Consider the following 27,610-nt stretch of genomic DNA (forward strand, 5'->3'; position numbering starts at 1 on the left):
AATTATTGATAGTTACACTAAACTCGCAGATCATTTGCTTAACACAGTCAATTACAATCTTGTAGTGTTAATAAATTACGTGTCAAGTCTTTCTTGGACTACTGATGAACTGAGCTTTTTGGTGATGAAATGAGTAAGAAGTCCAAGGGGGCAAGATAGCACTATGAGTGACACAGAATGACGTGTTTCGATATCATTCTGCAATCCATCACGATCAACTTGGCTGTTTCAAAAAAAAATAAAAAAATTAAGAGTTCTAATAAAAAATGGAAAACCCCAAAAGGAAAAAAAAAAAAGAGAGATAAAATGGGGTAATTAAGATAAAGGTGGAATACATCACAACCTTTTAAATTTGTTACTAAATTATAGAGATAATGGTAAAAAAAACACATCTGAACTATCTATGTATTAAAACACACCTAGTTAAGTACATGGTGATAGTTCAGGCAGGAAAATGGAACAGCTGATAGTTGGCCTAGTTAGCTCTGAGGTGTATTTTAGTAGAGAAAAGGACAAAAATGGTCCCTTAACTATGATAGTAGGTTCAAAATAGTCCCTTAATTATGCACTTAACGGTTTTAGTCCTTTAAGTTTGTTACAAGTTAACAAAAACGGTTCCTTAACTATGAGAGTAGGTTCAAAATAGTCCCTTAACTATGCACTTAACGGTTTTGGTCCTTTAAGTTTGCCATAAGTTGACAGTTTTAGTCTCGACAAAATATTCATCGAACTCTATTTGTTAGATTTGACGAGAACTATGAAAAAAAGGGAAAAATTAGTGAGAACTCTAGATCGGTCAAATAACTCGGGACAAAACCGACGGACGTTAGTCGGTTATAGGATGGACTTCCGCGCATTTTTCCTCAAAAATAATCGATGGACTTCCGTTGGTTTTCGTAAAAAACAATAAAAATTAAAAAAAAAAAATAGTGTCCCTCGATTTTATCCATCGGTTTCCGTCCATCATTTTTTTCGCTTGTTTTTTGTAGTGACAACTTTTTTAGTTTCTGCTATTTCTAATTTATTTCTAAAGTCTAGTGTATTTTATTTTGTCGATGGATTCCCTCAGTTTTAATCGATAGAGTCCGTCGGTCTTTGTGTTTCGAGACACCATTTTCTGACATTATCAAACCGTAAAGTGCATAATTAAGGGACTATTTTTAACCAACCCTCATAGTTAAGGGACCATTTTGTCAACTTATGGCAGACTTAAAGGACCAAAACCGTTAAGTGCATAGTTAAGGGACTATTTTGAACCTACTCTCATAGTTAAGGGACCATTTTTGTTAACTTGTAACAAACTTAAAGGACTAAAACCGTTAAGTGCATAGTTAAGGGACTATTTTGAACCTACTATCATAGTTAAGGGACCATTTTTGTCCTTTTCTCTATTTTAGTACATAGATAGTGATAGTTCAGTTAAAAAAAGGAAATAGTTGATAGTTGGGGTTTGAAACTCGCGAAAAAGTGATATTAGGTGTATTTTTTTACCATAAACTCTAAATTTTATTTAAATACTCGAACTATGACCTACTATAATTGAGCACCTGAACACATGATAAAGTGTTTATATTAGAACTTTTGGCTCAAATGTTGAAAAGGTTTTTTTTTGTGTTTTGTCAAACATTTATTGCATAGATAAGTTAACCACGTAAAATATATATGTCACGTCATTTAATTATATACATCAACCACAGTTGAAACAAGCCTGAAGTTTTATGGCTTATTAATTGAGGCTAATGCGTGCAATTAAATGAGGTGACATTTTAAGTGGTTAACTTATTTATGCAGTGACGTTGAGAAGACGAGTAAAAACTTTTTTAAAAGTTGAGCCAAAGTGTCTAATAGGACTGATTTTATCACATGTTCAAATATTTAATTGAAACAGGATTTAGATAAAATTTACTCATTAATTTAAGAGGTTATCGATGTATTCCGCTAAAACAAGCAAACCAACCTAGCAGCAAAAAGATCTACAGTCAAGAGGTGAATCAATACAGAAGCTAATGTCATTTCCATGGAGAACATCTTAGCTATACCAGACAGCTGAATAACAACATAATGTCAGGACAATATTTCATTGTGTGGAAGTTTAACAAAAACAAGGAAAAAAAAGGAGAACAACTTTTTATAACATGTACCAAAAGTAATCTTATATGGCCGGGTCTTAAACAAGTTATAAGAATATCATATGACTATGAGAGGATGTCCTCAAGGGTGAAAAAGAAAGTCTAAAATTAAAGAATTTTCAAATCTAGAAAGGCATCTTCTTCTTTTTAGCGGAAAAAACGGCATTTGATATAAAATGGAACACGTAGAGGGTAGAAAAATACCATATTCGGTGTTTGCACCAACCTAACAAAAGCATAATGTTTTGAGATACACTTATTATCAAGAAACCATAGTTAATTATTACAATATTCTCATCTTACTTTAACTGAACTATGGAAATTAGTAAGATCTAGTTTAATTTAAACATCGGGTGCCGGGTAAGTTTTTACTGAGAAGGACTCAGGTGCAGATCTATCATTTAAGTTACGGGTTTGACGGAATCCAGTAATTTTATGTAAAAATTGCTTCAAAAAATAGGATGAATCGAAATATAGTTGCTACACCAAAACTTGGTGCAAAGAATCAACCAGACTAATGAATAACTCATCAATGACGAATAAAAAAGAATTCTAATATAAAATTTGTTTAATATGTTTAAATGATTTGTTCAGAAATCAGTAAATACAAACCTCTGGAATCCAAGATGTATTAGCAGGAAATAATAGCTGTAATTTATCTGGTGTCCAGGAAAGGTAGAAGATATATGAGTATAGAAGTCCAAGCACAGTATTAAGGTATATTGCTCTCCATCACTTTTTGGGTCTGCAATTTGCATGATGAACTATCACAATTTAAACAATTGAAAGTGAAACAATGGAATTTATGTTTAATCTCCATAAATATTAGAAAGAGAATAACTATTACTCTCTCTGTTTCAATTTGTTTGAACCTATTTCCTTTTTAGTCCGTGTCAAAATGAATGACCTCTTTCCTAATTTGGAAACAAATTCACTTTATGAATGATTTACAGCCGCACAAATTTTCAAGGCTTATTTTGAACCACAAGTTTTAAAAGTCTTCACTCTTTCTTAAATGTCGTGCCCAGTCAAATGGATTCATATAAATTGAAACGAATGGAGTATGAGTTTATTAGTTGAACACCATGCTAAGCTGTGGAAATTAACTTATCTTGAGAAATACTACGCTTTTTGCAAAAAAAAATAGTTTAGGAGAGTAACAGTTTGTGCTTAGTTAAATAATTTGAGAAGTCTTTTTGTTACTAATTTATGTTTGACCAATATTTTCAAAAAGAGATTTTAAGTATCAAAATAACGAAAAAGGAAGTTGCTGCTGATTTTAATTTGGTAAATATGAATTTTTTATATTGATAATACTGTCCTAAAATAATCAAAAGGACTTATTTTTCGAAGAAGCTACTTCTTTCAGCTTCTACTTAAAAGTTAAAAAACTATTTTTGCTACTACTCAAATTATTTATTTCTTCATGATAAGCTCAACAAACACCTTCACTTCCTATGATAGGTATACTATTTGTTTTAAAAAAAAACTTTTGACCTTTTAAAAACTTGGCTAACAGGCTATTAATCTCCATAAAATGCATGAAAAGTGGTCAATTTAGGTTGATAATATTTAAGACTTACAAGTTTTGCTTTAGGTGCAACAACCATGGAGAGATAAAAGGGAAGAACTGCTACTGATCCCAGTGGTGGAGCTAGGAATTTGGCGAAGGGTGTGCAAATTTTTTTCTCACTTGTGTTAAGGGTGTGCAAATTAAATATATACTTATAGTAGCTAACATTTAACCTACGTACACCGCGTAATTTTCCCACGAAAGATGTTCACCTGACCACCCTTTGCCGAAGGTGGCTCCGCCCATGACTGATCCCAATGGGAATACACCATTAGCAACTTCAGCACTTTCTAACCCTGCAGAAGAAGGACCCATGACACTTAACTACCCCAAAAGTCTGATAATTACATGCTAGCAAGAGGCTTTTACAACATTGGTTAAAATGTCAAGAAATGCATTGTACTTGTAATACTTTCAAACAATAAAGATCTCTTGAGGCACCATTTATAACTCGAGTAATTCATATATATATATATATATATATATATATATATATATGAGAAAATAGTCAGATGCCCCCTCAACGTTTGGTCGGTTTAATTATGACGCACTCAACCTTTGCGGGCCTCCTATTACCCCCCTGAGCATTTTAAAAGTGGAATAATTTGCCCCCGAATGCTGAGGTGGCAAAGAGAGTGAGACACAAAAATAGTTTATAAAAACTGTATTTTTATTTAATTTTCTAATTTGTTTATATCTTTCTCTTTCTTTTTTATTTTCTTTCTCTTCTTTCTTCTTCTCTTCAACAGGTCACCGGATTTTGATTGCCGGAAAAATTTCCACCGGGAAACTCCATTTTTTCTCATAACAACAAATAAGATCAAAACGACCCATCAATCTAAATGCCAACATTAAATAAAATAAGAATCAAATCAAGAATTTAGCTAGATAAGAAAACTTCATATCATGAACACCCATAACAAACCTGCAAATTTTAATTGCTATAAAACATATCAGGTCTTGAAGTAAGGAAGAAAATTGTGACATGAAAAAGAAATTTAAAGAAATGGAATAATCCGGCGACCTCCGCCATCTCCCTCTTCAACTCCGACGACTTTCTTTTTTCTTTTTTTTACTTTAAGCTAATGCAAAGTTTTCTCAATGAACCAATACTTTGTCTATTGATTTTTGGTAGCCTTTGAATAATGGGTTTCTATTTTTCTTCAATTTGGAGCTCTAAAATTGTTTAATGGTGGAAAAATGGTGGAAGTATGTTAGAAAGAAGAACAATTAGGGAAAAATTAGTAAAAAAAAATGGATTTAAATGAAAAATACACGTGTTAAATGCTGATTGGCGCGTGTATTTCACTGTATACTTTAAATCTGGGTATAGCGTTTCAGGGGGCAAATTATTCCACTTTTAAAATGCTCAGGGGGTAATAGGACGCACACAAAGGTTGAGTGCGTCATAATTAAACCGGCCAAACATTGAGGGGGAATCTGACTATTTTCTATATATATATATATATATATTCTCTTGAAGTAGCTAATTCAAAGTGATATGAGCCTTAAAATGAATAAAGGAGATTCAACAAAGCTTTGAATATGGTCTACAAATCTAGTGTCAGCATCATGTTTTGTGGATAGATTTCGGGGTTGTAGTTTCTGGGATTTGTTGGACTTTTATGATGTTTCTAGTTAAATCTTTTATTTTTTCCACATTCATTGAGTTTAAAAACTAGAATTTTTACGCAAATGGCCGGCCGGATTCACAGAGTACTTTTTCTAGCCGATATACATAGATAATACACTGATTATATATGGTATACACATGTTATACATATACATTATATATCTGCTAGCTATTTTTTCTTTAAAAAATGGGTACGCGAGGTTAATTCTTTATAAAATTTAGCCCAATTACAAAGCAATTAGGATTATAGAGCACAAGTTTAAACAATTCTTTTTATTAGCACACATTTCAGAACAATTTAAAACAATAATTCAAGGAGATAAATGATTACATGAAGCAGACACCCTTGACCTTGAGCTCCTTCTTTGCATAAGAGTTGTTGGAAGATTTGGACGAATAATGAGTCTTGAGCCTCCTAGAAAACTCCATCCCTTAAATTGTTGGCTTGAAAGAACAGAGTTTATTGGTCCAAGAGCAAAAGAGGCAGCTTGGTTACTCTGCAACTGGTAGTATAGAATAGAATCGTTTTAGATTTTAATCATAAGTGCTAAAGAAAGAAAAAAAGGTGAATGTGCCCAAAAGCAGTAGAAGTTCAAGCTTAATATGGGTAAAGAAAGGTAAAATGAATTTAAGCTTGTAATGGTGTCTCCATTTTCATGTATTGTGGGCTCATTATATAATCTTTTACTTGGTTATTTTTATCTGTTAAGATGTGACGGAGTTAGGATTTTCACTATATGGGTTCAACATCAACTATATTAAAAAATGAAAGCCCGGTGCACGAACTATCCCCTATTTAGCAGGGTTAAGAAAAGGTTGCACCCTAAAGAGATATGATGTAAACAACCTAACTTGAGGCAAGCATTAGTGGTTAATAGGCAGGGTCGGAGCTACCCAGTAGCTTTAACTTAAAACTCTATCTTTATGTTTAAAAATCCATTTAGTATGTATATTAATTTATCAAGAATTCAATAAATAAAGTTTTCTATAATCTAGAATCCATAAATTCTAAATTTCAACTCCACCTCTGCCTATAGATCACAAGGAGACAACTTTGGTGTTGATCCAAGACTCTCATTCAACATATATTATATATATATATATATATATATATATATATATATATATATATATATATATATATATATATATATATATATATATATATATATATATATATATATATATTGAAGTCCGCCAGATACCTATAAATAGCAGCATTTGTGAAGAAGCAAAGGCATCATCAACAAGAGCACCTCTCTCTAGAAAACTTCCATATTCCCCTTCTTTTTCATCAAATGCTCCAATCCCTTGCCCAGTCAAAAACCTGTGTAATATTAACTCCTATTGTAAATTAGTATTAAGTTTTTCATAACTACCCTTTAGTGTGAAGTAGTCGTTTTTGGGGTTCCCCGAAAGGGAAACCTCTCTCCTTCTTCAAACCATGTAAGTTTATTTATTATGTTTTCTGTACTAATCTCCCTATTATGTAAATTATTTTGTGATTATTATGTTTAAGTAATTACTTCCTTATCATCATGAATCTGTTGTTTTTAGTATATGGTTATTCTCTTAATTTCTTAATAACCTTGATGGATTAACCTGTAAATTCCTACGTTTTAAAGAGGCCGTTTTAATGTCCAAATAATAAAGGACGATGTTGGTTGTAGTTACCGGGGTGTGGTTAAAGAAGATTGTTATTAAGAACAAAGGTTAAGAGAAAGAGATGAACAATATAACAAGATTCGTGACTGGACAAAGTCCAGATCACTTTTTACTGTTCATTAAAAACTGTTCAAAGTACTGTTCATTTAAAACTGTTCAAACTATTAAATTAAGTAGTACCAAAGAAAACCAGTTAAGACTACAAGAATTAATAGATATAATATCAGGATTAGAATATAAGTTACTAGGATATATAAAACCTAGAAAGACCTCAAAGTACCAAAAGCAATTTAAACCATATTAATTGTATGAGAACACTACCCTTTGTTAGACAAATAGCGATTAATCATTGGTATTTATATAGAGATATAGAGAAAAGACGAGAATATAGACAATAGAAAAAGCCTTAAGTGCGTATTTAGAGATAATAAATTCAGAAACATTATCATCACTAATAAACAATAGACTATTACAAAGTCAGATTAACGAAGAAACAATCTCTGCTATAACGTGAGAATTACACGGTATAAGAGAAGATATAGCAAGACTTATTATAGAGCACCATAAGGAAGTTTGTAAAATAAAAATTCCGATAGGGTAATAAATAAGCCTAGAAAAATAGATACATTAAAAAATTTAGAATACTTAGACTTAAGAATATACCCAGAAAAGAAGTATAGAGCATTAAAAGACCATAGTATTATAAAGTGCAATTTCAGTAACGGAGAACATATACTACATAGTGAAGACAAACAGTTGAATACATTAGTAGATTTACTCATAAATTTTAGTGAAAAAATACAAGAAAATAATAAAGATATCACTAGAATATTAGAGGTGGTAGAAGCATCTCAAACTAAGCAAAAGAAAACATTCGAAAAATTAGAACAAAATCTAGATTACTTAAAAACACAAGAATTAGAATTAGAAAAGAAAGTTCAGACTCTAGTTAATAAATTTAATCTAGAAAAATTACCTACAAAGACAGAAATAGAAAAATTAGTTAAAGTTGTTACAGAAAAACCAAAAGAAATAGAACTAAAAACAACCCACATAGTCTGTAAAATAACGCAAAAAGTAGAAGTTTTAACCAGTGACATTAGAGAATTAAAAAAGACAGTAGCAGAACTAAAAGAAATCACTCTTTCATGAGTAGACCAACATTAGCTCAAGAAGAAGCCTCAAAATTAATAAAAAAAAAAGTCTATACCTTTACCAGCAGACTATAAAGATTATATACCTAACGCTAAATCGGACCAAATAATACTACAATAAAATATTACTATAATTTCATTAATATTAGAAATAATAAAGAAAATAGAAATAATAGTACCATGGTTAGAATTATTAGGTGAACGCGTTCGGTGGTTAAGTGAACAACAAAAGGAGAAAAATAAAGAGACGCCTAAAAATAAAGAAGTTGAAGAATTAATAGAACAATTGAAGAAGGTTGAGATAACACCTCAGAAAGAAAAAGTTAAAGTAATCAGAAAACCACAAAGATGGACCTTCTTTCAACTAGACCAAGAAACGAAGGAGGATCAGAAAGGCAAGAAAGACCAAGAGTAAGTTTTTCAGAAAATAGAATATGTAATAATTTCTTATCAAGAATTTTAAGTAGAAGAAAACAATCAACAGCTAAGTGAGGTAATAGACGTAGATAGAGATATACAAATTTTCCAACAAAACCAATTAAAACTATTAAATCCAAAAACCTTATATAATATAGGACAGTTCTCAAGTACAGCACAATTATATAGACATTATAGAGAAGAACAATTATCAGTCATAGGAACTAAAGTTACTACAATAAGTTTAATAGACTCAGCGGCTGTAAGACAAATAAAAAATACTAGAAGAAGTTTAATGCATATGGGATTAATAGTAGTAGGATTAAAAGGATTAACTAGAAAGAACTTAGGAACTAAAGTTCTAATAGTGATTTACGACGATAGATGATCAGACATGAAAAAATCAATAATAGGACTAACGGAGGTAGACATGACAAATAATGGAGGAATTTTTTATATTAGCCCAGATTTTATAATGAATTTAGCATAATTTGGAAAGCACATAAAAATAGGAATACAGACCAAGGGTTATGAAGAAATGTATAACGGTAATAATTTACTAATATGCGTAGGATTTCTAGGAAAAATGACTAATAATAGTAATACAAAATTTAAAATTAAGGTAGAGGATGTAGTAGAAGTAATGGGAAATAGAGGAATAAGACTAATAAAACCCATAAAGATAAATCCTGCAGAATATGCAGGGATGGAATGGAATCTAGAAGATTTTAATAGAAAAAAGATTCTACAGCCAGAATCTCACCTAATGTACACTAATTCTAAGGGAGAAACATCTATACGTTTTACTAATTATAATTATACGCCACAAAAAGACATAGAAGAAGAAAGTACTCTAGATGAAAATGAAACTACTGAGTCAACCCTTATGAACATAGAATTAATACAAAAAGATTTTGAAGTAGACATAGCTATAGAAGAAGCAAAAAGACTTCAAAAAGAAAACAAAAATATGTTTTTTAGATGTAAAAGGTGTAAGTTAGGAGAACTAACAATAGAAGAAACCATAAGTCATTTTAAATTATGTGAAGCTCGAGTAGAACATATATACCAAAAGAAATCAAACGAATTCGATAAAATATTAGAAGATATGCAATATAGTGATGACGAAATAGAGATAGACTCAATAATAAGCCAAAAAGAATTAATGGAATCTAGTGCATCTAGTTCTAGTCCATTTCATAGAACAACAGGATAACAATACACAGTGGACACAAGCACGGGAAATGTACCTAGAAGAAGAGTTTTTAGAACAGCAAGAGAACCTATAGACAATGTTAAACCATCAGGAAAAAGAATGCCTATAGAAGAACCTATTATTTTTCAAGAAGGAGGTAATAAAGATAAAATATTAAATATAGCAGCTGTTACACCCCATTTTAACCCGGGTTAGAGCGGAGTACAACATATTGGTGATTCCTATATTGCTCTGTTTTAAGGAGTCGCCACCTAATTAATTTTAACGGTGAATTAGGACACCTAATTATTAACTAAGGTAAAGCTAAAACTAAACCTCTGTTAATGGTCTGCTTAACCAATGTGATTCTAGGTAAGGATTTTATATCATCCTAAAGGGAAGGGGTTAGGCATCCTTTAGAATCCGTTGAATACGGTTATCCGGCCAAACTTAGGTTGATTAATCAATGTTGGATATAGTATTTAAATTTTAAGAAAACAGCTTGTGCAAATAAGACTTGTAAAATATAACAATTTATGCAAAAGAGGATTTTAAATGTTATTTTAATGAGAGAAAAAAAAAAGACTTCAAATAATAATACCGTTTTCTAAAAAAAAAAACGAGACTAGTAATTTGTATAAAGGGGAATTTTAGAATGCTATTTGAAATAAAAGTTTATGAATGTTGCTAGGGCGCCGAAATAAGATGCTAATAAAACCTATAGAAAAGAATATAATAATTTATATAAAAGGAGATTTCAAATGCCATGAGATTTATAAATATTGTTTAAAGTTTTAAATAAAAGTGCTATTTAGAACGAAATTTGTAGAAGATGTAATGATTCGCATAAAAGGAAACTTTAAATGTCGTTTAAAAATAAACTTATAAATATTGCAAAGATTTTAAAATAATGATGCTATTAAAATAAGACGCATAAGTAAAAGAAAAAGTGGGTTTGTGCAGTTTCCTTTAATAAATAAACTGAAATGCCGGGATATTGATTGATTTTAGGAGTAAAAAGATACTGAAGTGTCGGGATATTGATTGATATATAGTTGCGCCTTTTTTGCAAATCTGTTATTCCGAATGAGATAATATTAGACGTCATAAATAATTTTAGCATAAAAGAAAAGAAATAAACTCGTAGGATTGATTATTAGTCTTCTTTAAGCTAACTACCCATTGCTAAGGTTAATCCACTAGTTCATCTAAAGTTCATCTAAATTAGCAAGGATAAAACAAAATAAAACGTTAGTCACATAATACATAATCAAACGAAAATGAAATAAAAAATGAATCAAATGGGCCTAGCCGTTTTGGGGCTGTTGGGCCTTGTTCGCTGTTGGGCTTCGGCCCAGCAGCTCTATTTTTGTTGGGCCGCTGCTGCTCAATACTGGGTCACTGCTGGGTTTCGGCCCAGCGGTTTTATTACTGGGGCTGCTGCTGCTGTTGGAATTGGGCTTGGCCCAGAATATTAGTTTTTTTTAATTTTTGCTGTAGTTGATGGCTGGACAGAGAAGATTTCGTTGGGCTTTTAGCCCAACACCGAATATGGAAGAAGAATGAGTCTCTCGGACTCATATACGGTGATCATGCAAAAAAATGAGAGGAAAAGGATTAGTATCTAAACATAGAACATAAATTCAAAACATAGAACATAAATTCAAAAAAAAAAAAAAATTAGAAGATTATGTACATTATTGTGTATATTTGTGATGTAATAGCATATTAAATGTTGAATAAGTGCAAAAACGCAACATACTTCGACAAAATAATATAAGGGTATGAACGAAACAAAGCGAAGGTACTAACTGTCAAACCACAAAATTAGGAATAACCAACAAAGTTTCAAAGCATACCGTTTCAGTTTTGGAGGGATAGGGATATTCTAAAAAAATACTTGGACAAGTTTGAAACTCGAACAAATGTAAATTTATCTCAGCTCAGTCAGGCTCACGCATAGATTAACAATTTAAGGATCCAATATTAAGATTCGAGAAGGTAATAACATTCTTAACAGGTTCCTTTCATACTATTCAACATACTGCTATCTTGAAAAATATAATCAGTAGTTAAACCATCTGAAAGGGTCCCTTTTAGAATTCAGACCCTTGAGAACATACTTAGCCTGACTGAAGTTTGATATTCCTAACTCTAAACTTTAAGACTTCATCCAATATTTCTTAAAAGAAAATAGACACCAAAGAGAGATACACAAAACAAAGTCCAACACAGGCAGCGTGCGGCCTTAATTATGATACCAAGAACAACCAATTTTCTAACTAAACTTCTTAATGTATTAGTTTTTATAATCCTATGTTTTATATTCAAATATTGTCAACCTGTGAACATCTTTTTTTAAAAAAAAAAAAAAGATGAAAGAGTCAGCAGCCTTTCAAGGCTTTTGGATCCTAAGCATGGTGAATCTTTAAATGTCAAGGCACTTAACTGATACAAATAAACCACTTGCCTGTAAACGATCCATATTCTGAAACTAAAATGATATGTTAATAATTACTGGACTTATTTTAAATAAAAAAAAAGATAAACAAATAACTTCCTCCCCCTTTTATCTAATATCAGGTTACAAATGTTTCTGATTCTGCGAGTATCCTGGGAAATCACAAACAAGGAAGTACAATAACCTGTTTCTCAACTCCTTGAAAAATAAATTAAAGCATGATCTTTATTAATCCTCTTGAACATCGACAAGTAAGTGCTATGGCAATCTTGTTTTATAGCTAACAAGCAAAGGGTTTTCCCAGTACCAATGGTCATCACAAAGATCGTTTAGAGATTAAACCTCAAAACAAAGGAATGAATCATTTCACCTTCATTAAATAGCTTAAGAGAAATGACTTAGTTGAAAAAAAAACATTTCCTATTTTTTACGATTGGTTTAAAGACAGCCAAATCCAAAATGTCTAGACAGACCAAAAGATGTTCTAAGTTTTCACAAGAGGCAGATAGTGACCAGTTGAAATGCTGGAATGGACTCAAAGCTTTGCATTCTGATTATGAAAAGGAGAAAGATCATGCAACTCTACTGTAGACCAACTTTAGAAGCTAATGAATATTTTTAACTTGGTTTTGAAATAAGAAAGGGAAGCAAGTAGGCCAGACCAGAACAAATCTTGACAAGAACAAAATCCTACGTTTGCTAAAAGGGCAGACTTATATAGATACAGATTTCCAGGAAACACAAGCTTTTTACAACCACGATTGATAGAAGAGGAAACGTTGGCACACACACACTGGTTTAGGAAGAACCAGCCAGACAATTCCAATTTCAGTTTCAAGGAAAACAAGCCTTCACACAAAACTCAGACTAAACATCACTATCGTAATTCCACACTTTCATCATCTTATATATCCCAAGCCAAACTCAACCTACCAAAGCAAATATAAAGCACAATTACATGCATAACCAAAACACTTCCTCAGAGTCATATAAACCAAAAGGTGAGAATAAAAAAAATAAGAAATTTGGACGCTTATTCTTTATCAAAGTAAACTTATTAAACTATATGCAACATCACATAGGTTGGTTTAACTGGTCAACTTCAATTCTAAAATGGTTCCCTGAATTTGACACAATTCACATATACACCAGATTTTAAAAGTTAACAGTTTCCATTTTTAACTTGGAACAAGCTTTGATTCTGAATCTAGTCTTCAAACTGGCCTTGACAAACTAATCCTTATTTTTTTTTACAGATCTTTCAAATGTATTTGAACATATTATTACCAGTTTAATAAGTCTTTATTTTCCTAACTCATCTTAAGCAAACACAATAGCACATTTGCCAAGAAAGAAAAGGAATACAATAAATCTTTAAACCAATTTAACCTTATGCTTAAGCATACACTAACTCATAGATTCTTGGTAAATATTTGGCATCCTTTTATGATAGTGATAAAGAGCCCATGATTTGAAAAATAGCTAATCCCTTAACAACATGCCCTTGAAGCACTGGATGGATCTAAACTGGCTTACAAATCCAACATACTCACAGAATTAAACCAAACAAGACAGATCATGCTTAATTCGACCAGAATAACTACGAATAAAATTGAAACGAAACCAAAAAATACAATTAAGCGAACCAATCAACAAAACAGTTTGAAGCATTCAAGCGGACACTAAAATAACTTTAAAGGGAGGAAATTTACCTTCTTCGGGTGCAGCGAAATAGGGCGGAGTCTCAAACCTACCCTCGAACACCTCGAATCTACGTTGAAACAGACTCAAATCCTTGAGTTGTATGTTCTCAGATCCGCGCAAATACTGAGAGCAAGATAGAATGGAAAAAAAGGTGATTTGAATTTTGATTCGATATCAAAATGAGGTCACTACTGCTAAAGAAAAAAAATGATTTTTCAGGGATTTTGAGGAACAAGAACTCGTTTTAGCGAGGCGATTTTGGGGGTTCTACAACCTGTCCTCAAGGGATTTCCCCTCTCCTCTATTTATAGGGTTTTTGCTTGAAAAGGAGAGAGGAGCGGGGAAGGGAAGTGCGGAGGTGGGGAACAGAAAGAGGTGGGAGACAGAGAGAGGAAACAGGGAGAAGTGGGAGCGGAAAAGGAGGAGGAAAGGAAGGAAAGAGGGGAGCGGGAAAGGGAGAAGGGAGCGGCGGGTTCAGGAAAAAGGGGAAGGGAGGCGGAGAAAAAGAAGATGAAGGAAAAAAAAATAAAGGGGAAACCCTAAAAAGGTTTCCCTTATCTTGAAATAGATTGGGCCGGACCCGGTCTTTTTTTTGGACTGGGTATTAAAGAATGGGCTAATAAATTAAAACATGAACTGGTCTAAAAATTTGGGTCGAAAATATAGGCTGACCAAAAATATTTATGGGTTGATTGGACTTTGATTTGGAATCCGATAAATCAAAAATACGGACTGAGTGCAAGAAATGGTTCAACTTCTAAAATTTGAAATAAAGACCCATATTAATTAGTAATATACTGAGTATGACAAAATATTATCTAATACAAAATGTGTAATTACTAGGACTCGGGTAATAAAATTATATGATGCTATAATAGCCGTGCAATAACATTTTAACAATAAATAAACGTTGTCATTTAATTGCGCGAAATAAATGCAATACGTATGCAGAAATTGGTAAAAAACAAAAAATGCTGAAACGTAAAAACATTATAATAATACTAATAATAAAATGAAAGTAACGAATAGCGGTGATAATAATGCTAATAATAATAATTAGTAGTAATAATAAATGGTAATAATAATAATAGTAATAATGATAATAATAATAATAATAATAATAATAATAATAATAATAATAAATTATTAATAATAATAATAAATTATTAATAATAATGATAATAATGATAATAATAAATTAATAATAATAATAATGATGATAATAATTAATAATGATAATAACAATGGTGGTGACGACAGTAAAGATAATGACGGGATAATGAAATGTCGGTATAAATAAAGGCTAATAATTATAGTAAAACATAAACATATATTTTAATTATTTTTTTTTTTCAAAATATTAGAAGCGTAAATAGGTATTTCGGCGGAGAGACGGGACAAAATTGGGTGTCAACAGCAGCACATGATCCACAAAGATGGAATTCAGTAATAGATCTTTGGAAAGGAATAGTAGTAGCAGACTATATAAAAACATATAGTGATACAGACGCAGAAACAATGTATAAATATTTAGAAACGTTTTTAGGAGAATCAGCCAAAGCTCTATAGGAAGCTTATAAGGAAAATTTTCCAATGGAATTTCAACACTTAGTATCTATGGGAGCAAATCCATATAAATTTACTAATAAAATGGATACTTTAATTACAGGGGAAGACCCAAATAGTGGATTATTGGTACTACAGAGAAATGCGGTAATAAAATTAGAACAACTAAGCATAAGTAGTTGGTTTCATATTAAGAAATTTTTAAACGATTATTTTTACTACTGTACTATTAGTGGAAATGCGTTTGATCAAGAATTAGGTAAAAAATTATTTAATAAACTACCAGGAGCCTTAGGAAGAGAAATAGAAGATAGATGGAATAAGAGAGACGGAGTAGTGCAAAATCCTAATCTAAAATGGTCTATAGGACATAGAATACAACATATAATGGATATACTATAAGAAAAATGCACCTATATACAAATACAAAAACAGCTAAAACAAAATGAAATGAACTTTTGTAAAAGCGTAATTTACACTACACAAAGCTATGATAAAGAAAATTACAAAAAGAAAAAGCATAAAAAATACAGAACACATTATAATAGAAATTATCCTCAATATAATAGAAAGAAATATTATCTTAGAAAATCAGCAGCCAGAAAACCTTATTTAGACAGAAATAGGCATGTAAGAAAATATCGAACAGATAGAAATTATAAAAATAAACTAGAATGCTTTACTTGTGGAAGTGTAGAACACTTAGCAAATACATGTCCAAAAAGAATAAATAATAAGACAAGAAATTCTCAGTTAATTGAAGATTTTCAAGAAACGTTAATAAATGTAGACGAATATATGTCAGACACAGATAATATATATTCTATAGTAAGTGTAGACACTGAAGAAAAAATCAAAACAGACTCGTCAGACTCAGAAGCAGAAGAATTAATCAATGAAATTGGATTAGAAAATTTAGACTTAGAAGCAATAGATAATTTAGCAAATATAGCGGAAGACTGTAACCATGAGTTCGAACGAAATAAGGGATTGGATAGTAATGCATGTTTCTTTTGTAAATGGTATCCTAGTAGAGACAAAAGAGCTAAATGTAAAAATTGCTATATAGAAGGATGTACAATGTGTATAGAAAATTGGACCCTACTCTTAATCTAAGAATAATAACATTAGAAACAAGAATAAATGAATTAGAAACTAGATTATGCAACCTAGAAAAAAGAAAACAAAAAGAAGTAGATAGTGAAGATGAAGAAATAAGATTATCAAATATACAACCAATAATGAAACCATTAAGAATAATACCAGAAGATTCTCAAGCAGAATTAATGAGTATAGAAGATCACGAAGCATTAGTATGTAATGAAGATAAAAAAATTAGGAACAATAAAAATACTTGCCAGGATTAAAATAGATGATTATGAGATAGAAACATTAGCATTAGTAGATTCAGGGTGCACAAAGTGCATAATAAATAAAATAATAGTTCCACCTAATTTAATAAAAATTCTAGAAAAAACAGTTGCAGCCATGCAAATGGATGGAACACATAACATATATAGACATTATGTTCATAAGGCCTATATTAGCTTTATAAATACATGTTCAGAATTTTACAAACCAAGCTATAAAAGGGATAAGATATGGGTAAGACACCTTAATATAAATGTAGATTTTGTCATAGGATTAGACTTTATGTTACATAATAATGGCAGCTGTATGATTACAAGAGATGGAGTAATTTTCTTAAAAAATATTACTCATACACCGGTACAAGTTCTTAAGACTGAAACTAGAATCCGTCATAAGAAGATCCCTACACCAGATCAACGCAACCTGCAAAAGAAAGAAGATAGTTGTTGTAAAGAGTGTCAAGAAAATAATACATGTTGTAAAGATAAGCCAGAAATAAAAAATTTAACCCTAGAAGAAGAAGAAATTCTAGGAGTAGAGGAGTCGTTAGAAAAAAATTATACTTTAATAGACATAGAGACAAAGTTATATAATTTTAAAACAGGAATAGAAAGAATAGGAATAATAAAAAATCAAAAAGACCTAGATAATATAATAAAAATACTAGATGAAATAGAAATTATAGGAGAAAAACCATTAAAACATTGGAAAAATAATAAGACTGTATGTAAATTAGATATAATAAATCCAGACTATATAATTAAAACTGCTTCGATTGAAGCAACAAATCAAGATGTAGAAGATTTTAAAGTACAAATAAAAGAACTATTGGACTTAGGAGTAATACGGAGATCTACTTCTAAACATATATCTGCAGCATTTATGGTAAGAAATCATAGAGAAATAGTAAGAGGAAAAGCGAGAATGGTAATAAATTATAAAAGACTTAATGATAATACCAGAACAGATGGATATAAGTTACCAGACAAAATAGAATCCAAGGAAAGAAAATATTTAGCAAATTTGATTGTAAATCAGGATATTGGCAGGTACGAATGCATGAAGAAAGTATAGAATGGACTGCATTCACCTGTCCTGAAGGACATTTCGAATGGTTAGTAATGTCATTTGGATTAAAGACAGCTCCGCCAATTTTCCAAAGAAAAATGGATAGTATATTTGGAGAATACAAAAGGTTTGTATTAGTATATGTAGATGATATACTAGTGTTTAGTAGAGATATTAAAGAACATTTAGGACACCTACAAACAATATTTAGACTATTTGTAGAAAATGGAATAATAATTAGTAAGAAAAAAAATGGAATTATGTAAAAATTATATAAATTTTTTAGGAGTAGTACTAGGAGAAGGTAAGATAAAGTTACAACCTTGTATAGCTAAAAAAGCTTTAGAAATGCCAGACAAGTTAGATAATGTTAAGGAATTACAAAAAAATTTAGGAATAGTCAATTATGCTAGAAATTTCATAAAGGATTTAGGAAAAATACCAGGACCATTGTACTCAAAGACTGGATCTAATGGTCAAAAACACTTTAATACCGAGGACATTAAATTAGTACAGAAAATAAAAGAAAAAATAAAGAACATTCCTGATTTAAATATGCCTCTAGAAACAAACTATTTAATTATAGAAACAGACGACAGTTTTGAAGGATGGGGAGCAGTACTAAAAGCAAAACCTAATAAATATAGTAATAAAAATGAAGAAAAGATATGTGCTTATCAAAGTGGTAAGTATAAAGAAAAAGGAAACATGAGTAGTATAAATGCAGAAATTTTGGCTGTAATATATGGATTAAATAGTTTTAGATTATATATCCTAAATAAACCAGAAATACTAGTTAGAACAGACTGCGAAGCTATAGTTAAATTTTATCAAAAGATAAATGATAAAAATAGTAGCAGAAGACGATGGCTAAATTTTTTAGATACCATTTCAATTTATAATTTAAAATTTGAACATATAAAAGGAAAAGATAATAATTTAGCAGACCAATTAAGTAGATTAAAGATTACTGCTTACTAATTTTTTATTTGAACAGCATGAGACCTTCCAGTTCTCAGACAGCAGACAAGGGGAAAGGCATAGCCTCAACCCAAGACACATACAGACAGACAATATTAGATAACCTTCATTTTAGACCTACATCTTTATTAAAGAGAAATACTATGGAAATAATACAATTCGGAGCCAATAACTTAGTAGCTTTCCAGCCATCAAATTGGACTTTTAAAGTATTACCAGAACACGTAATAGACAGACAACAAAGATGCTTAGTGGATAATTTATGGATTTCGCATAATGGAAAAGACACTAAACATTTTGTAGCTACTATAAATTCTCTCTGTCAGTATTTTACAGACCAAAATTTAGACAAAAAATTTAAATTTTATGTTGTAGTTCACGGTAAAACTAATGGTATTTTTCAAACTTGGATAGAAGTTGTAGACTCTATTAAAGACATAAGAAAACCTCTTTTTAAAGGATTTAATGATTTCACTGAAACACTAGACTATGCTAGAGGAGTACTGGGTCCAAACTACTATATTTCTCCAGCTCTCAGACAAAACTCAGACAAAATCCCTCAGTACAATGTATAAAAAGACACAGACAAGATAATTTTTTGTGATCACTGCTCTACTATGACTGACGTGGTCAAACGATTAACCCAGCAGAAAGAGACATTGGTTCAAGAAAAAATAAAACTCTTGGATCAAGTGAAGACATTAGAACAAAGACTACAAGCTGTTAAGTTCGAATTGATGCAATCTCAGAGTTCTCCATCTCAGAGAAAAATGGATGAGACGGGTGTGCATTCCCCTATGAATGCAGTCAGACCCCCTGTATCGGGTAAGGATACAACTAGTCCGGTTCAAACGGTAGCCGGTAAAGACTTATCAAATCCGTTGATGGCTGTCACTTTGCCAAAAAGTGAAGATGAGGGATGTTCAAGACGGAGATTACCAAAGACACTTACGCAAGGAGCAACTTCTACAAAGAAAAGCACACTTGTAAAAAAGAAAAAGAATGAAAAAATAGAAAGTAGAGTAAAAGAGACACTAGAAAAAAAATTCCAGACAAAGGAACAAGATAAACATATAGTTAAAAATTCTAGCCCGAAATTATCTCCAAGTCAAGGGATGTCACCAGTCCATAGTTCAGATTTCGAAGGAGATGATATTAATTTCCAAGACAGTGCATTTCAAGACTCTCAAGATCCAAATGATGTAGACTCAGGCATGAGTTTTGATTCTATTGCACTACATAATTTAGACACATAAAAAAAAATTATATATATATATGTGTACAATCAGACAGACGTAGTGGAGGAAATAGTTATGATGAGACAAAAGGCTAAAAGATTCGTTGAAAAAAGCAACGGCTAGCAGACATTTGCAGAAAAAGAAGGCTTTATTAAAAGCAACTTTAATAAAGCAGCCACAGTAAATGGACAGATCAACTAAAAGACGAGTAAATAAAGTTTCTTTTGAAAAAGTTCACGTGACGATGGGGCCCAAAGAGCACCCGGCTGAACTCAAGAGATTCTTTAGCATTTGAAATCCGAAGTTGAAGTCCGCCAGACACCTATAAATAGCAACATTTGTGAAGAAGCAAAGGCATCATCAACAAGAGCACCTCTCTCTAGAAAACTTCCATATTCCCCTTCTCTTTCATCAAATGCTCCAATCCCTTGCCCAGTCAAAAACCTGTGTAATATAAACTCCTATTGTAAATTAGTATTAAGTTTTTCATAACTACCCCTTAGTGTGAAGTAGTCGTTTTTGGAGTTCCCCGAAAGGGAAACCTCTCTCCTTCTTCAAACCATGTAAGTTTATTTATTATATTTTCTGTACTAATCTCCCTATTATGTAAATTATTTTGTAATTATTATGTTTAAGTAATTACTTCCTTATCATCATGAATCTGTTATTTTTAGTATATGGTTATTCTCTTAATTTCTTAATAACCTTGATGGATTAACCTGTAAATTCCTAGGTTTTAAAGAGGTCGTTTTAATGTCCAAATAATAAAGGACGATGTTGGCTGTAGTTACCAGGGTGTGGTTAAAGAAGATTGTTATTAAGAACAAAGGTTAAGAGAAAGAGATGAGCAATATAACAAGATTCGTGACTGGACAAAGTCCAGATCACTTTTTACTGTTCATTAAAAACTGTTCAAAGTACTGCTCACTTTTTAATGTTCAAAATAATAATAATAATAATAATAATAATAATAATAATAATAATAATAATAATAATAATAATAATTTGGGAGATAGACAGAAAATTAATTATAACTACATGATAAGAAGAAATATAGGAGTGAGGAAGTACCGAGTAGGATTGTTAAAAAATTTATTTGAAAACAATATTAATTTTCTGCTTTGTCCGTTGAACTTTTCTTATATATATATATATATGTCTTTCGTGATTATGTCTTTCATGATTATCATCTTTATTATTATGTATGTAGTTATTAACGAGTCATTAGTCTTAAAAAGAGATGACAATTAGGTGATTTAGCTAAAGGTAGCTCACAGTCACGGAGAAATATATAAAATTGTAGTAATGAGGAACATACCTTGTGTGAAATTGGAAAGTGGCAAAAACAACAAGAAGAAAAGGCCATGCTTGAACTGGAGGGAATATTCAACCAACAATTTGAAGAGAGTCAACAACAAGAATTGAGTTTAAAGTATCGTCCTCATTTGATGTGTGTGTGTATATATATAAAGAGTGCACGGAACAAATACAAAGTTGTTACTTTTTTGGTACATTAGAAAATACTATTAAATATAACTACAAAAATCTTTCATAAGCTACATCATTTTAATTTATTACGAGTAAAAATTTTATTTTCTTGATCGAAAATTCCCAAACTAGCAAATTTTCATGTGTGTCCTTCATTTACTAGAAAATCTGCACATTTATTTGTCTCCCTCCAAATATGTATAATATTCGTCATGTTAGCTTCAAACAAGTATTTGCAATCTTCAACAAAAGCCTAAGAGGGTGGTACTACATAATAGAAAGTTTTTACAAGGGAAGCAAGAAAAAGTCTGAATCAACGCGGAAAAATATTACTCGCACCTTACTTTACACCAAACTAATGAATACATGATATATTTATTCACACATCTACTATCATTAAGCCATGGTTGTTTATATGCATTTTAACCTTAATATGTCATTTGAAAATAGTAAATTAATGTAATTAGGTGTAAATATTGATTTTGGGTGCAAAAAAAAAAAATTAGATTTAATATCTTAAACCTCCCCTAACTATACACAGTTTATCAGTTTAATACTTAAACTATGGGGTGTTACTGTTACACCTATGAACTATAATATTTCCTATCTAAATCCTCCCCCCTGAAATACCAAGCAGCACGGAGAGTGATCTCATTCCCTTGGTAGTGTGTGGGCTAGAAAATAGACCAAAAAAATCCGTGGTATGTTACTTTAATTTTTTTATTTGTTAGTACTTTTTTCGTTCTTGTTTTTTTATTCATTTCTTCTTCTTCTTCTTCTTTTTCTTCAATATAGTAACGTAGAAACAAAATAATCAGGAAAAAATAAATCTAGTTAAAAAGTCATGATTGAATTACATCATAGCATATATAAACTCAATTAAAAAAATAGCTCTAAATAAAAGTAATACTAAGAAATTAACCAAAAATAGTACATTAAAGCATAAAACTATTTTTTTTCCTTATTTGCTCTTTCTTCTTGGCTAATCTAGATTTGTTGGTTTCTTTTTCTTCTTCTTCTTCAACAAAATTCAATAACTGTTTTATAATACTCCCTCTGTTTCAATTTATGTGAACCAATTTCATTTTTAGTCCGTGCCAAAATGAATGACCTCTTTCCTAATTTGGAAACAAATTCACTTTATGAAATTATTTACGGTCATACAAATATTCAAGAATTATTTTGAACTACAAATTTCAAAAGTCTTCACACTTTCTTAAATATCGTGCTCAGTCAAATGAGTTCACATAAATTGAAACGGAGGGAGTAGTAAATTTAGTTGAAAACTCATATTGCTAAAGTAACGATAAAATAAAAGAATCAATCACTGACAATAAACCTAATTGCATATTAGAATAAAATTTACTCAATAATAATAAATATAATTAAAAAGTTTGAATATTAAAACATACTTAAAATAAATAATGTGTGTGTTATGAGTTATGTTCTTTTTACTGAGTCTAATAGAAGAAAGAAAAAAAAATATTTTAAAAAATAAATGTAAAATGTCATATAGCTGCTCATTTTCGCCTATTTAATTTTCTAGCACTCTCACTACAAAGAGAGTGACACCACTCCATGCCACTTGGCACTGCAAAGAAGTATTAAATAGGAAATGTTATAGTTCAGAGGTTAACAACAATACCCCATAATTTAAGTACCAAACTAACAAAACGTGAATAGTTTAGAAATTTTTGGAGGTATTAACTCAAAAAATACAGAACAGCGGTCACCAGTGATAGTGCAAATGCCTAACTCATACCAATATAGTGCAAATGACTTATACCAATAAGGGTTGTGGCGGGATGAATAAAATTCCTTCATCACCTTTAAACAAAGCTCTCAAGTTCAAGCCCTGTGTACGAAATAGATCTTGTTAGAAAATACTTTCCTCTTAAATGAGCTTTACATAGCGCGAATCTAAATTAATCGAGGCTCCAATGAAGATACCGAACATCGACTGAGAACAAAAAAAACAAATGTCTAACTTATATGTTGTAACTTCTAATGAAATATCTATATTCACTGCGTACTGGACTAGAGTACCCAACACCGAGTAAGAAAAAAAAAAAAAGCAAATGCCTAACTTATAGGTGTCTTCTAATGAAATTTCTATGACCACTACTGGACTACAGTACACTAGTACACTATGGCCAACTAATCGAATGTAAGTGCCTAACTAAAATAACCATATATGAAAATATAACCAATTCGAACCACACAACCCTGTTTGAATGAAAGTGTTCAATAACACTAGTTCTCATTGGTATACTCCTAACATATGTTGGGTTTTTGTAAGTTGATTGGAGTTCAATTTATGTACTGATTGGAGTTCAATTTATGTACACATATCGCGTCTACTTTTTTATACCATCAGATTAAAATAATTTATTATAATAGGTTAAAATACAAATAGCTAATGTAAATTTTATACACTGGCAGGTACACATGTTTGATGCATTTTATTGTCTTTTTTTTTGCGCGGATTGTCCTTCTTTTGGGGTGGTCTTTAAATTTTGACCCTCATATTTGTGGAATTTTGTCTCTCATATTTGTGGTCTTTAAGTTTTGCCCTTTTCTTGAAAAGGTAGGCGAATACCTGAAGTTCTGGGTTCGAACCCCCGCTCAGGCATAAAATAAAAAAATAATTTCGCAAGGTAAGGCTGGGGGACGTGTATGCCGGATCCGGTATACACGCCTTAAGGAAAAACTAAAGTTATGCCGGATCCGGCATAACTAAAAGTCTGCCTCATAAGACAGAACTTTTCCTTAAGGTATAGTTTAGTTATGCCTTATGGGGCAGACTTTTAGTTAAGGCATAATCAAAAGTATGCCCCATACGGCAGAACTTTTCCTTAAGGCATAGACTTTGCCTTATAAGGCAAACATTTAGTTATGCCTTAATGAAAAGTTCTGCCTTAATGAAAAGTTCTGCCTTATGGGGCATACTTTTAGTTATGTCTTAAGGGCACGCTTTTAGTTAAGGCATAACTAAAAGTATGCCCCATAAGGCGGAACTTTTCCTTGATGCATAACTAAAAGATTGTCTTGAAAAGTTAAAAAAAAAAAATATATATATATATATATATATATATATATATATATGCATCGGGGCAAAGTTTGCCCCCTCCGGCAGAGCATTACTAAAAGTATGCCGGAGGGGGCAAAGCGAAATTCAAACTCTATCTTGTGAATTTTTTTTAAATTTTTGACTGAGCGGGGGTTCGAACCCGGAACTCATGGATTTTAAGCGAAAGGAAAAACTTAAAAGACCGACAATTTGAGGCGCAAAATTTAAAGATCACCCCAAAGATTCGCAGAATTGCCGTTTTATTGTAGACGGTGTTGTCATACGGGATCCCTTTTTGGTTCATGGCGTTTTGTTAGCCTTTATCCTTTTGCTGTAATTTGACAGGGGAAGGAGGGAAATGAAATAAAAATAAAAGTATAAGAGAAAATGATGGAAACTTGCTCTGTTGAGTTAATACTTAAAAACCTTCCTAAATTATCTACATTTTGTAAGTTTAATATTTAAACCAGGGGTGTCGTTGTTATCTCCCTACACTATATTTTTTTATGGAAAATGGTTCACAAATATCTTCCATCCGCCTTTTGATCTAAAAATACCCCTAACGTTTCTTTTTGGCTCAAGGATATCCCTCAAAATAACATCCTAAACCTGATGACTTTTTTTAATTTAAAATAGTCATGTGGCCTGTTATGATTTACTACATATATTATTTAATTAAAAATTAAATTCACTTAAAGCCAACCCGCCCTAATAATCCTAACCCGTTTCTATTAAACCATATGCACAATCCCATTCTCTTTTATTAAAGGCTGAAGTCATCGACAGACCCTCCAACTTGTCCGTGAATTCCATTTACACCCCCCAACTGAACCCCCTACCATCGAACCCTCTAAAATCACTTTTATTGTGCCACTTGGACACATCGGGCCAGCTTGGCACACCGCGTGAACTTCACTCCAAATGGACGCATGAACCCGTAAAAAACTACTGACTTGGACAAATTTTAACATTCAAATGGTCCCCCAACGGTAAAAATATGGAGCCCCACCCAATAAATACATTTAGCCATTTCATCTTCTTCGCCAATTCACCAATTTGAGCCCTAATTACTCCAACAACCATATTTGCTCCAAAATCCTCATTTTCGAGTCAAATTAAGCCTTTTTTTAACTCGTTTTTTTTTTTTACTTTCTTTCTCCTTTCTTTTGAAATCTTGCTTCGACAATGGCTAACACTTCAAGAATCGAGTTTTGCTGATGTGGACGTATTTGAAAATTGAAAGTTTCATGGAGTCCACATAATCCAGGAAGAAGGTTCTTTTCGTGCCTAACTGATGAGTTAAGTGTATACTAATTATGGGTTAATTTCGTTACTTTCTTGTATACTTAATTCTTCCCCGTAACTAATTCAAAAATCTTCTTACTTTTATTCTTTGAATGCTAGAGGTGGATGTAATGACTTCAATTGTTACGAACCAAGACATTTCGAGCAAGCAAATAAAGTTATTTATGGGTTGTTGAAGAGGGTTAATGGTTTTGAGGAAGAAAAGGCTCATGCAAGACGAACTAGGAAGATTTTGGTGTTTGGTCTAGTATTGGTGTTTGCAATTTGGTTCCAATTTGCTTATTGTACTTGATGAAGTTTAGTTCTACTAGCTTAAATTGCAGTGTGTTTGACGGTTTTAGGTAGCTATATTATGTTTAGTTTGATCTCACAAATATGACCAAATTTTGCGCTTTTGTGTAATTGTATATGACCACACTTTTATGAACGGAATGAATATATAGTGTTTTGGCTCGATATTCTTGTGGTCTTGTATTTATTTGGTCCAATCTTGTGTTCAAAGTAGATATTAACAAACTGCTGCAATTGTAGAAGCTAATTAACAGTGCAAAGACAACATTCATATTCAGTCAAAGTTAATTAACAGTGCGAAGACAAGATTCATATTCATTCAAATCTAATTAACTGTGCAAAGACAACATTCATATTCATTCAAACTCGTGCAAAAGTGTTCCCAAAAGCTAACATATTGGACTTATACACAACTGCCAAATTGTTTCAAAAAGACATAAAAATTTAACTTTGGACACATCAACCTTGCACAAACATCCAATCCCAATCCCAAACCCAAACTAAAATTAACACAATCGCAAACTAAGCTAACACAACTAAAGCATCTTGCTTGTTGCTTATGAAGCTGCATGGGCTGGACCTGCAGCGGAAGACTTGCCAGCTGCTGATGGAGTTGGTTGGGTAGAAGGACTCATGTTGATGGTGTTTTTCCTATTTCTAGCCTACTGTTGTAGCTGTGTATTAGTGACAACATTTTTGCCTCTGAACTTCAGACCAGGAGGTTTCCCAAGATTAATGTTGACTTCACTTGTGTCCTTCATAACCCTTCCATGGCTCACAACTCTTTCACTTGACCTACCAGGCTGCAATCGACATAAAAAGTACTCCCTCCATCCCAAAATGATTGTCCTCTTTTGACTTGGCACAAAGTTTAAGAAATAAAGGAAGACTTTTGAAATGTGTGGTCCAAAATAAGCCTTAGATATTTGTGTGGTTGTAAATCATCTCATAAAGTTAAATAGTTTCTAAATATAGGAAGGGGACAATCTTTTTGGGACAGACTAAAAAGGAAAGGAGGACAATCTTTTTGGGATAGAGGGAGTATTAGATTAACTTAACAAAGTGGAAAAAACCTATCTAGATTAGAATTGTAAACCTTGATACTTACATTAATGACAGTCCTTCCTATTGTAGGGTTTATATAGCGTCCAAATCCTGCATTTTAGGCTTCCTCTGTGCAACACTTCACTCAGAACTTCCCCAACTCCTTGTCAACCTAGCTGATCCTCTTCTATAAGTGATACGCTCAAATTACACCTTTTATTAGCGTAAAGCGGACGATGTAAAATATAGTGACTCAA

The 27,610-nt window shown here is 31.7% G+C and overlaps 1 pseudogene; it reads right to left on the reverse strand.

Annotated features, from left to right (window-relative positions):
• Positions 1 to 75: 75 nt before the first annotated feature.
• Positions 76 to 21,521, reverse strand: LOC132620104 (protein ABA DEFICIENT 4, chloroplastic-like; annotated as a pseudogene).
• Between the last annotated feature and the right edge of the window lie 6,089 nt (positions 21,522 to 27,610).

Source organism: Lycium barbarum, chromosome 11 (assembly GCF_019175385.1).
Source record: "Lycium barbarum isolate Lr01 chromosome 11, ASM1917538v2, whole genome shotgun sequence".
NCBI classification, from domain to species: Eukaryota; Viridiplantae; Streptophyta; class Magnoliopsida; order Solanales; family Solanaceae; genus Lycium; species Lycium barbarum.